We start from the raw sequence: 12,500 nt of genomic DNA, 5'->3' as shown, positions 1-12,500 counted from the left end.
TGGTGGTTAAAAAAGAAAAAGTTAGGAAAAAGTATTAAAATGTGTAAATATTTCTTCTTTTTCTTCTTTTTCCTCTTCTTCTTCTTTTTTTTCTTCTTCTTTTTCTTCCTTTTCTTCTTCTTCCTCTTCTCCTTTTGATTGGACATGGAAGATGAAAGTTAAGTATTTCCAATTCAAAAAGAGAGATAGAGAAAAATAGTTATGATAAGATAGCGATAAGGGATATTTAACGAGGAGATATAAATTGGAAAAAGTATAAAAAAAAAGTACAAATATACGAAGAAATAGTAACAATTGAGAGATAGAGAAAAATAGTTATGATAAGATAGCGATAAGGGATATTTAACGAGGAGATATAAATTGGGAAAAGTATAAAAAAAGTACAAATATACGAAGAAATGGTTACAATTGGACATGGAAGAATAAAGTTAACTATTTCCTATTCAAGAAAAGAGAGATAGAGAAATAGTTATGATAAGATAAGATAGCGATAAGAAATAGTAGAGGAGATATAATTGGGAGACGAAATGATGATAATGAGACAATAAGATAATGATAAAAAGTTAGATAAAAAATGATAGATAAGAAATTAAAATAAAGAGGATGAGATATTAGACAGATTAGAGATAGATGATGATGATGATGATGATGATGATGATGATGATAATAATAATAATAATAATAATAATAATAATAATAATAATAATAATAATAATAAGAAGAAGAAGAAGAAGAAGAAGAAGAAGAAAAGAAGAAGAAGAAGATGAAAATACAGATGATGAAGAAGAAAAAGGAGAAATAAATAAAGAAAAAGGAAACGAAAACGAAGGAGAAAGAAAAAATGAAAGAAAATGAAGAAAAAGAAAAAAGAAAAAGGAAACGAAAGAAAATAGAGAAAAATAAAGAAAATGAAGAAGAAAAAGAAAGAAAAAGAAAAAGAAAACGAAGGAGAAAGAAAAGATGAAATAAAAAAATAAAGAAGAAGAAGCTAAAAGATAAACAAAAGAAAAAATAAAGATCACAAGAAGAATAAGCAACAGAACAAAAATAAAGAAAATAAGAAAGGAAATTAATTTTACTCTATAGATTCTGATTCCATACCTAAAAGATACAGATAAGATAATAGCAATTTAAAGCACATAACTTGCCTATCAATACAATTTTTCCATCGCTCATAAACTCCTAAGGCAAAATATATGTTAATCTTTTTCATACATTCAGATTCTACACCTAAAAAATAAACAAGATAACAGCAATTTAAAACACATTACTTGCCTATCAATACAATTTTTCCATCGCTCATAAACTCCTAAGGCAAAATACATGTTAATCTTTTTTAATACATTCTGATTCTACACCTAAAAAATAAACAAGATAACAGCAATTTAAAACACATAACTTGCCTATCAATACAATTTTTCCATCGCTCATAAACTCCTAAGGCAAAATATATGTTAATCTTTTTTCATACATTCAGATTCTACACCTAAAAAATAAACAAGATAACAGCAATTTAAAACACATTACTTGCCTATCAATACAATTTTTCCATCGCTCATAAACTCTCAAGGCAAAATACATGTAAATCTTTTTTAATAAATTCTGATTCTACACCTAAAAAATAAACAAGATAACAGCAATTTAAAACACATTACTTGCCTATCAATACAATTTTTCCATCGCTCATAAACTCCTAAGGCAAAATATATGTTAATCTTTTTCATACATTCCGATTCCACACATTATATAACCAGCCTCAATAGACACTCCTGAATCCTATTACTGAACACCTGTATGCGGGCTATTACGGCTATTACCTGTAGATTACACCCACCCACACCCACCCACACCCACACCCACCCACACACACACACACACACACACACACACACACACACACATGTTTAACTAGTCTTTATCTTAGTTTTTTTTTTCCCCACTGAATTTGAAACCTGTTGAAGTCGTTTGGATTTAGAATAGATTAAATAGAATGAGAAATATTTGTTAGATTTTTGAATAGATTAAATTGAAAGAGAAATACTTGTTAGATTTTTGAATAGATTAAGTAGAATGATAAAAACTTGTAAGATTTTTGAATAGATTAAGTAGAATGAGAAATACTTGTTAGATTTTTGAATAGATTAAGTAGAATGAGAAAAACTTGTAAGATTTTTGAATAGATTAAGTAGAATGAGAAAAACTTGTAAGATTTTGGAATAGATTAAGTAGAATGAGAAAAACTTATTAGATTTATTAATAGATTAAGTAAACTGAGAAATACTTGTGAGATTTATTAGTAGATTAAGTAGAATGAGAAAAACTTGTTAGATTTTTGAATAGATTAAGTAAACTGAGAAATACTTGTTAGATTTATTAGTAGATTAAGTAGACTGAGAAATACTTAATAGATTTTTGAACAGATTAAATAAAACGAAAAAACTTGTTAAATTTTAGAAATATATGTTTTTTCAAAGGTTTTCTGTCACATAATAGGTTGAAATCTATTTTTATTTAAGGTATAAAAGGTAATTAGATGAAAAATTACGCAAACTTCTTTAAAATCACATGAAATAATAATAATAAAAAAAAAGAAATCATGAGAATAAAACAACAAAAAAATTTAAACACTGCAATGACTTTTTTTTTTTTGCCATGAACTCAAGAGAAAAAAAATGTATCAATGTCCAATTTTTCGAGGTTTGTAAAAAAAGAAAAAAAATCCTGTGTCCAATTTTTGTTGTTTTTAAAAAGACAAAAAAACTGAGAGAGAGAGAGAGAGAGAGAGAGAGAGAGAGAGAGAGAGAGAGAGAGAGAGAGAGAGAGAGAGAGAGAGAGAGAGAGAGAGAGAGAGAGAGAGAGAGAGAGACGAAAAAGAGAGAGAGGATGAACAAAACACACACACACACACACACACACACACACACACACACACACACACACACACACACACAGACGGCCTGGGGGTTGGAAGCAAGAGGAGGAGGAGGAGGAGGAGGAGGAGGAGGAAGGGTAAAGAGAGACAGAGAGAGAGAGAGAGGTAGAGGAAGAGAGGAGGAGAGATGAAGGGAACACACACACACACACACACAGAGAGAGAGAGAGAGAGAGAGAGAGAGAGAGAGAGAGAGAGAGAGAGAGAGAGAGAGAGAGAGTATTCCATTAAGGGTTTTGGAGCCAGGTACAACGGCAGGTAATTATGAACGGTGCGCGGTACAGAGGAGGAGGAGGAGGAGGAGGAGAGGAGGAGGAGGAGGAAGAGGTGCATTTTGTGATGGGAGTGAAATTGTTCGAGGAGGAGGAGGAGGAGGAGGAGGAGGAGGAAGAGATAAGGTGCGTGTGGTGGTGAAGGAAGAGGAGGAGGAGGAAGAGGAAGAGGAGGAGGAGGAGGAGGATTGTTGGGGAGGACGCAGCGAAATTGAGGATTGTGTGAAGAGGAGGAGGAGGAGGAGGAGGAGGGGAAGTTTGTGTGTTTGGGGAGGAAAAGTGAGGAGAAGGAGGAGGAGGAGGAGGAGGAGGAGGACGAAAGGTGTGTAAGGAAGGTGTGTGTGTGTGTGTGTGTGTGTGTGTGTGTGTGTATCGTCACGTCTATAGATAGTGCGTGGAAGGACCGCACACACACACACACACACACACACAGTCATGGTACTCTAAAACACGCACACGCACACACGCACACACACGCACACGAAGAAAACGGAACGCACATAACAGCGGTGAGAAATGTTCGCTTGACACGGTACGTACACACACACACACACACACACACACACACACACTAATAAGACCACAATCATCACTACTACTACTACTACTACTACTACTACAACTACTACACACACACACACACACACACACACACACACACACACACATTTTCTCCGTCATGTTACTTGCGTTGGGGGCGGGAGACGGTACAGAAGGAGGAGGAAGAAGAGGAGGAGGAGGAGGAAGAGGAGGAGGAAGGAGAGGTGATGGTTTAAATATATGATGGTTATAAGGAAGGGGAAGAGGAGGAGGAGGAGGAGGAGGAGGAGGAGGAGGAGGTGCGTGTAGTTGTTTAGGGAGGAAGGAAGGAAGGAAGGAAGGAAGAGGATAGGAAGAGGAGGAGGAGGAGGAAGAAGGGAATAAGAAAAGGAGAGAGAGAGAGAGAGAGAGAGAGAGAGAGAGAGAGAGAGAGAGAGAGAGAGAGAGAGAGAGAGAGAGAGAGAGATAACACATTGATAAAGAAGAAGAGGAGGAGGAGAAGAAGGAAGACAAGAAGAAAGGAGGAGAAAGGAGAGAAGAAACAAGAAAGAAAACAAGAAAATAAAATAGAGGAAAAAGAAAAAAACGGAAATAAAAACAAAAGAAAAAGAAAAAAAAACAATAAAGAAGAGAAGGAGAGAGAGAGAGAGAGAGAGAGAGAGAGAGAGAGAGAGAGAGAGAGAGAGAGAGAGAGAATGGCAGGACGAAATAAAAGGAGAAATAAATTGAATAAAATAAAAAAAATAAAGAAAAATATGAGAATGTGAGAAATAGGGAAGGAAAGGAAGGAAGGAAGGAGGAATAGAAGTAAGGAAAGGAAGGAAGGAAGGAAGAATAGAAGGAAGGAAAGGAAGGAAGGAAGGAAGGAAGGAGGAATAGAAGGAGGAATAGAAGGAAGGAAAGGAAGGAAGGAAGGAAGAATAGAAGGAAGGAGGAATAGAAGGAAGGAAGGAAGGAAGGAAGGAAGAAAATAACAACAACTTGAGTTTCTTTAAATACGAAGAAGGGAAGAGAAAGAAAAAGAAGAGAAAGAGAATGGAAGAGAAGAAGAAGAGAAGAAGAGAAGAAGAAGAGAAAGAGGAGGAGGAGGAGGAGGAGGAAATGAAAGAGAAAAAGAAAAAGGGAAGAAGGAAAGGGAGAAAAAAAGGAAGGGAAAAAAAACAAAACAAAAAAACAAAAAACAAAAAAACAAGATAAAAGAAAGAGGAAGAAAAAAGTAGACGAGGTAGCTTGAGAGGAGGAAGAAGAAGAAGAAGAGGAGGAGGAGGAGGAGGAGGAGGAAGACTACAGATAAAAATAAAAAATAAAACATATACAAAAAACTAACCTTGTGTGTGTGTGTTTGTGTGTGTGTGTGTTTGTGTGTGTGTGTGTGTGTGTGTGTGTGTGTGTGACCGCTTTGCCACCTAATTATTGTGTGCGCTGATGAACACACACACACACACACACACACACACACACACACACACACACAGAGGGAGACAAACATACATACACACACACACACACACACACAAGCATATCTATCTTCCTACACACACACACACACACACACACACACACACACACACACACACACACACACACACACACGTACACACACAAGCATATCTATCTTCCCACACACACACACACACACACACACACACACACACACACATACCTTATTGATTACTAATTACATCGAAATTACATAGAAAGGAAAATACAGAAAGAAAGAAGGAGGAGGAGGAGGAGGAGGAGGAGGAGGAGGAGGAGGAGGAGGAGGTGATGATAATAAGGATAATGATGAGAGAGAGAGAGAGAGAGAGAGAGAGAGAGAGAGAGAGAGAGAGAGAGAGAGAGAGAGAGAGAGAGAGAGAGAGAGAGAGAGAGAGAGAGAAAGGACAGGAAGAAAAATAAGAAAATAAGTGAGTGAGGAAGAAGAGGAGGAGGAGGAGGAGGAGGAGGAGGAGGAAGTAAGAAGGAAAAAGATGAAGAAAACGAGAGAGAGAGAGAGAGAGAGAGAGAGAGAGAGAGAGAGAGAGAGAGAGAGAGAGAGAGAGAGAGAGAGAGAGAGAGAGAAAATAATAATACACACACACACACACACAATAATAATAAAAAAAACTCTCCTGGTCTCCGTAATTTGATAGAGCGACCTAATTTGTACAACGTAATGGCTTAACAAACTATTGCGTGCGTGCGTGTGTGCGTGCGTTTGTGTGTGTGTGTGTGTGTGTGTGTGGATAGATAGATAGATAGATAGATAGTGTGTGTGTGTGTGTGACGGGGCAAGCTGGCAGAGACGGGGCGGGGCAGGGCGGGGCGGAGCGGGGCGTGGGAGGAGCAGGAGGAGGAGGAAGAAGAGGAAGAGGAGAAGGAGGAGGAGGAGGAGGAGGAAGCCAAGGCCGGGAGGAAAGGCGAACACACTTTGCCTATAGAAGCTTCTGAGCCTTGTCCGTTTCCCTTCCTCTTGACTTCGGTTTCACCTCTCTCTCTCTCTCTCTCACACACACACACACACACACGCACATACATACTTGACCTCTCCCATTATTATTATTATTATTATTATTATTATTATTATTATTATTATTATTATTATTTTTGGCGGGAAAGTATGAATTTTTTTGTACCAGTTTTGAAAGGTGAAAGAATTTTAATTAGACTTTTTATTTCCCCGTTTTTTTTTTTTTTTGGTTAGTGTGTGTGTGTGTGTGTGTGTGTGTGTGTGTGTGTGTGTGTGTGTAGGCCTGCTTCCACCTCTCTCTCTCTCTCTCTCTTTCTCTCTCTCACACACACACACACACACACACACACACACACACACACACACACACGTCTCTCTTCCTATACAAAAAAAAATAATAAACAAGTTTTTTTTAACTATCATCATCATCATCACCACCTTCATCACCACTACCATCATCATCACCATTCCGTTCGTTCGTTTGTTTGTTGCGCCAGTTCACGTATATTTCACGTTCACGAGGAGTCAAACTTTCGCGGGACGGTGTTGGCGCCAAACGGAGGAGGAGGAGGAGGAGGAGGAGGAGGAGGTGTAGGAGGAGGAGGAAGAAGAGGTGTGTGTGTGTGTATGTGTGTGTGTGTGTGTGTGTGTGGTGGTGATGGTAGTGGTGGTAGTAGTGGTGGTGGGTGGCATGTGTGTGTGTGTGTGTGTGTGTGTGTGTGCAGCCCTCCTCCTCCTCCTCCTCCTCTCCTCTACCCCAGCTGATTACACCGAACTGCACGCACACGCAAATTCGCGAGCACTAACTTCGCACGCAACGCACGCAATCCAAACTCACGCACAGACCTCGCTAAATAAAACCACGCATAACCACACGCAACTCAACTATGGCGAACGCACGCAACTCCCAAACGCGAAATATTGCCCCCCGCGAACCCTTTCCGTCTGGCTGGCTACCGAGTGTTGCCGAGTTTGACAAGGCGGATATTTTCACTTTAGGTTCTCTGTACTTGCAAGACAAAAGCGACAGGTCCAGATAACAGCAGCCCCCCCTAAGGAACCTTAATACCCCAAAAACCGCTACTTGGAAAAACCGCAAACGCCCCACGAATATAAAAACCGAGATATGGATTTTGGCCTTTCCACACACACACACACATACACACACACACACACACGCACACACACACACACACACACAGAGCAGCCTCCTCCTCCTCCTCCTCCTCCTCCGCGGCCCGAGTGAGAGAGCGAAAACAAACTCCGAACTCCAGTCTTCTGCAACCTCTGTGTGTGAACGGACCTTCCATTCTGAGCGGCCAGCGGCGGGGTTGAAAGGGAGGCTATACCATCCTCGCTTTTACGCCGCCCCACGCCCACTACACGCCACGCACGCCCCTCCACGCCTCCCCCAAGGGTGCTAGATGCTGTGAGCCGCGGGATACCCCTTCAGATCGCGTGTGTGTGTGTCAAAACCCCCTGAAAACACAAGAAATAAGAGAAGTTACCCGTGGCACCATCGCCCTGTTTACATCCAGCCCCCCCTCGTGCAGTGCTGTCATTTTAGGTCACAGTTCGGAAATGCGTGACATGCTCCCTGACCTGACCACGTGATCATGACCTCCCACCCTTAGGCTCCTCCCCAGGGCTAGACAAGGGGTTGGATAGCACTGTGTTGCCCCTGGGAGAGCAAAACGTCTTGGGTGTTTTGAGTGCGTGAGAGGGACCCCGCTACCAAGATGACCTCTCCCGACACTTAAAGAGGAAGAGGAAAAGGTAAAGAGGACAAGATGAGAAGAGGGAAAGGAAGAGGATAACAAAGAGGGGACCACTCGACACGTACATAGCAGAGTGTAGGTGCCCGTGTACGTTTTTTCTGTGTGCGTGTGCGTGTGTTGTGTGCGTGTGTGTGTCGGGGAGGGCAGCGTGGTGGCTATCCGCGATCTGGTCTCCCTCCCCTTCCCCATTTCCCCTTGCTTCCCCATTCCCTTTGCATTCCCCAACATCCCAATTCGTCGTATTTTCCCAATCTTAATCATGTTCTTCCCCTTCCATTCCCCATTTCCCCTCGCTTCCCATTCCCTTCCCTTCTCCATCTCCCCTTCCTTTCCCATTCCACTCATTCCCCAATTTCCTTTCCATTCCCCATCTCTTGCCATTCCCCAACATCCCAATTCGTCGTTCTTAACCATTCTTAATCATGTTCTTCCCCTCTCATTCCCCATTTCACCTCACTTTCCCATTTCCCAATTCCCCAACTTCCCCAATTCTTTGTTCTGATATTTTCCTATTTATACTGATTCTTAATCCCCATTTCCACTCCCCATTTCTCTCTTTCCCATCCCCCTTCTCTTCCCAATTTCCTTCCATTCCCCAACCCTCCCCATTCCCATTCCCTATTTATACTAATTCTTATTCCCTATTTTCCCTCATTCCTTCTCTTCCCAATTTCCTTCCATTCCCCAACCTTCCCCAGTCTTTGTTTTCCCGCCTTGTTCTTTCCCATTTCTTCCCAACCATTCCCTATCACCTATTTCCCTTCCTTCCCCATTCCATCTCATTCCCCATTTTCTTCTCATTCCCAATTTATTTCCATTCCCCAACCTTCCCCAGATCTTATTTTCTTGCTTATTCCAAATTTATCCCCATTCAAAACCCATTCTTCCCCTCCATTTCCCCACCCTTTTCATTCCCCAATATCCCATTTCCTTGCCATTCCCCAACATTCCCATTTCCCAATTCCCCAACCTTCCCCAGATCTTACTTTCTTGCCTTTTCCAAATTTATCCCCATTCAAAACCCATTCTTCCTCTCCATTTCCCATTCCTTGCCATTCCCCAATATCCCATTTCCTTGCCATTCCCCAACATCCCCATTTCCCAATTCCCCATTCCTTGTTCTTTCCTTTCTTCATTACAACTATTCTTAATTCCCATTCTTCCCCATTTTCCTATTTTAACCCCATTTCCTTCCATTCCCCAATTTCCCCATTCTTCGTTATTTTACCTTCTCAATTCTTTCACCCATTTCTATTCCCCTTCCTTCCCTATTCCCCAATCTATTCCCATCATTCCCCATTTCCCATTTTCACACTTAACCTCCCCATCCTTCCCCATTTCTCTTCCCCACCAACATATATTTTCCCCATTCCTTCCCCATCTCCTTCCCCCTAACTTGCATGTCCCCCAATTTCCCTCTCATCCCCACCTCCCCTTCTCTTAGTTGATGAAGAAGGGGAGGAGGAAGAGGGGAAGAAGAAAGGAAGCAAGGTAAGGAAGAGAAGAGGGGAGGATTATGGAATGAAGGGAGGAGGAGGAGAGAGGTAAGTGCGAGGTAGGGGAGGAAGAAGAAGAAGAAGAGGAAGAAGAGGGAAAGGAAGAGAGGGGAAAGCTTAATGTTTGCTAAGAGGAGGAGGAGGAGGAGGAGGAGGAGGAGGAAGAAGAGGAGGAAGAGGGAAACTGGATGTAAAGAGGAGGTAGAGGAAGAGGAGGAGGAGGAGGAGAAAACAGATAAAGAAGGAAGATAGGAGAGAAGAAAAAGGAAGAGGAGGAGGAGGAGGAAGAAAGAAGAAGAGAAGGAATGAAGAAAGTAGGAAGAGAAGGAGGAAGAAGATAAAGAAAGGAAGAGAAAGAGATAAGGAAAGGAAGAGGAGGAGGAGGAGGAGATGGAAGATAGAGGAAGAAAAAAAGAATTAGGAAGAGAAAGAGAGAAGAGAAAAAAAAAAGTTAGGAAGGAAGAAGGAGGAGGAAGAAGAAGAGGAGGAGGAGGGGGAGGAGGAGGAGGAGGAGGAGGAGGAGGAGGAGGAGGAAGAGGGGAAAAAGACCGACTACCCAATCCCCTCATTCTCTCCTCCTCCTCCTCCTCTTCTTCCTCCTCCTCCTCCTCCTCCTCCCATAACTAGGGGGACACGCCCCCCAACCACCACCACGCCGGCCGCCCAAACAGAGAATTCCCTTCCTCTCTCTCTCTCTGCTGGACACTGGAGAGAGAGAGAGAGAGAGAAAGAGAGAGAGAGAGAATCAATACGTATTTTCTCCAATGAATGAAAGCCCCATCACTGTCCCATCACCCCCATCAGAAAGGGGTGATGGGAAGTGATGGGGTGGGGAATGGGGGTGGAAGGGGAGGGAGGTGGAGGGATGGGAGGGTATATGGGGGTGGGGGTAGGAAGGGAAGGATAAAATGATGGGAAAACTTAGATGATGGGAAGTTGAGGAATGGGAGTGAGGAAATGGGGGTTGAAAGGGGGGGGGGGGTGAGAAAGGAAAGATGGGATGTATGGGGTGATGGGAAAACTTAAGTGATGGGGCAGTGATGGGAAGTTGATGGGGGTAAAGGACATGGGAGTGAGGAAATGGATGTTGGAAGGGGGTTGGGGTAAGAAGGGAAGGATGGGATATATAGGGGTGATGGGAGAGATCAATTGATGGGTCAGTGATAGGGTAAGGGAAGGGGAAGAATAGGAAGGGATGGGAAGGTGATGGGATGGGGTAGGAAGGGGAAGAAATGAATTATATAGTGATGGGAAGGGAAAGGAAGGGATGGGAAACAATAAAATGATGGGAAATATATACCAAAGTGATGGGAACGAAGAGGCTAAGGGAATGGGTACTGGATGGGAAGATAAGTGATGGGAAGGTTAAGTTAAGGTCAGGTAGGAAGGGGAAGAAATTAATTATATATGTTGTGATGGGAAGGGGTAGGAAGGGATGGGAAAGGGAAGGAAGGGATGGGAAGGGGAAGAAAGGGATGGGAAACTAAAGGTGATGGGAAAAATAAAATGATGGGAAATATATTCCAAAGTGATGGGAACGGAGTCTAAAGGAATGGGTACTGGATGGGAAGGTTAAGGAAGGAAGGGGAAGATGGGAAAACGCAGTGATGGGTAGATTAACTGATGGGAAGGTGATGGGAGTGTAGAAATTGGTGATGGGCTTATCTTAGGTGTGAAAGGGGTGAAGGATGGGACAGACAGGAAGGGGAAGATTAAGTGATGGGAATGGTATAGTTAGTGATGGGAATGATGGGAGTAAGTGGTGATGGGGTGAAGAAATGGGTGGAGGAGGAAGGGGAGATGGGAAGGAATGGTTTGAGTAAGGGAAGTGATGGGAGAGGAGGAGAAGGAGGAGGAAGGGGAAGAGATGGGGTTATTGATGGGGAAAGGAGGAGGAGGAGGAAGGGGAAGAGATGGGGTTATTGATGGGAAGAGGAAGAGGAGGAGCAAGGAAGAGGAAGAGGGGCTAACTTTACCTGTAGTTGGGGGAGGAGGAGGAGGAGGAGGAGGAGGAGGAAGAGAAGGAGGGAAGGGGAAGAGATGGGGTTAGTGATGGGAAGAGGAAGAGGAGGAGGAAGGAAGAGGGGCTAACTTTACCTGTAGTTGGGGAAGGAAGAGGAGGAGGAGGAGGAGGAGGAGGAAGAGAAGGAGAAAGAGGAGGAAGAAGGTGAAATGTATGGTATGGGTTAGTCTTCCTCCTCCTCCTCCTCCTCTCTTCCCTCTTTCCATTCCTCTTCGCCAACAAAGAAGAGAGAGAGAGAGAGAGAGAGAGAGAGAGAGAGAGAGAGAGAGAGAGAGAGAGAGAGAGAGAGAGGGGAAAATTTAGTAATGGGGAAACTAATTGGGGAAAAGAAATGGGTAAATAGGAAGGAGGAGGAGGAGGAGGAGGAAGAAGAAGAATAAGGATGAAAGAAACAGAGAAAAAAAGAAAGGAAAGGATGAAAGGAAGGGAAGGGAAGGGAAGGGAAGGGAAAGGAAGGGAAGGGAAAGGAAGGGAAGGAAAGGGAAGATAAGGTAAGGGAAGGGAAGGGAAGGGAAGGGAAGAAGACTGTGATGTAAGAGAGAGAGAGAGAGAGAGAGAGAGAGAGAGAGAGAGAGAGAGAGAGAGAGAGAAGGGAAGGCAGACTGAGTTTTTGAGTGGGGGAGGAGGAGGAGGAGGAGGCCAGTTGATGGAGGGGCGTGGGAGGGAGGAGGAGGAAGAGGAGGAGGAGGAGGCGGCATGGCTAGTGGTAGAAAGGAGGAGGAGGAGGAGGAGGAGGAGGAGGAGTCGGTTGAAAAGGAGGATGAGGAGGGAAAGGGAAGAGAGAGAGAGAGAGAGAGAGAGAGAGAGAGAGAGAGAGAGAGAGAGAGAGAGAGAGAGAGAGAGAGAGAGAGAGAGAGAGAGAGGTATGTCGGAGGGAAAGATTGAATAAGAGGAGGAAGAGGAGGAGGAGGAGGAGACAGGAAAGAGGAGGGAGGAGGAAGAATGAGAGAGGAAATGAAGAGAAAAGAGGAGGAGGAGGAGGAGGGGGAAGATAAAACAGAAAGAGG

At 43.1% G+C, this 12,500-nt stretch overlaps 1 protein-coding gene and 1 long non-coding RNA gene across 5 annotated transcripts in view; one reads left to right on the top strand and one right to left on the bottom strand.

Moving 5' to 3' along the window:
* The window catches only part of LOC126992770 (uncharacterized), a 212,733-nt gene that overhangs the window by 97 nt on the left and 200,136 nt on the right, over window positions 1-12,500 (bottom strand). The gene's annotated exons all lie outside the window — the stretch shown is intronic.
* LOC126992759 (trithorax group protein osa-like) overlaps window positions 7,421-12,500 on the top strand; it is a 177,929-nt gene continuing 172,849 nt past the window's right edge. For all 3 annotated transcript variants that reach the window (XM_050851570.1, XM_050851569.1, XM_050851568.1), the window contains exon 1: window positions 7,421-8,049. The gene's annotated coding sequence lies outside the window, so the exon portion shown is untranslated. The remainder of the gene's footprint in view (window positions 8,050-12,500) is intronic.

This window comes from Eriocheir sinensis, unplaced genomic scaffold (genome assembly GCF_024679095.1).
Source record: "Eriocheir sinensis breed Jianghai 21 unplaced genomic scaffold, ASM2467909v1 Scaffold50, whole genome shotgun sequence".
In the NCBI taxonomy this organism is placed as follows: domain Eukaryota; kingdom Metazoa; phylum Arthropoda; class Malacostraca; order Decapoda; family Varunidae; genus Eriocheir; species Eriocheir sinensis.
The sequence above is the reverse complement of the archived record's forward strand: the minus strand, read 5'-3'. Positions and strand labels throughout refer to the sequence as shown.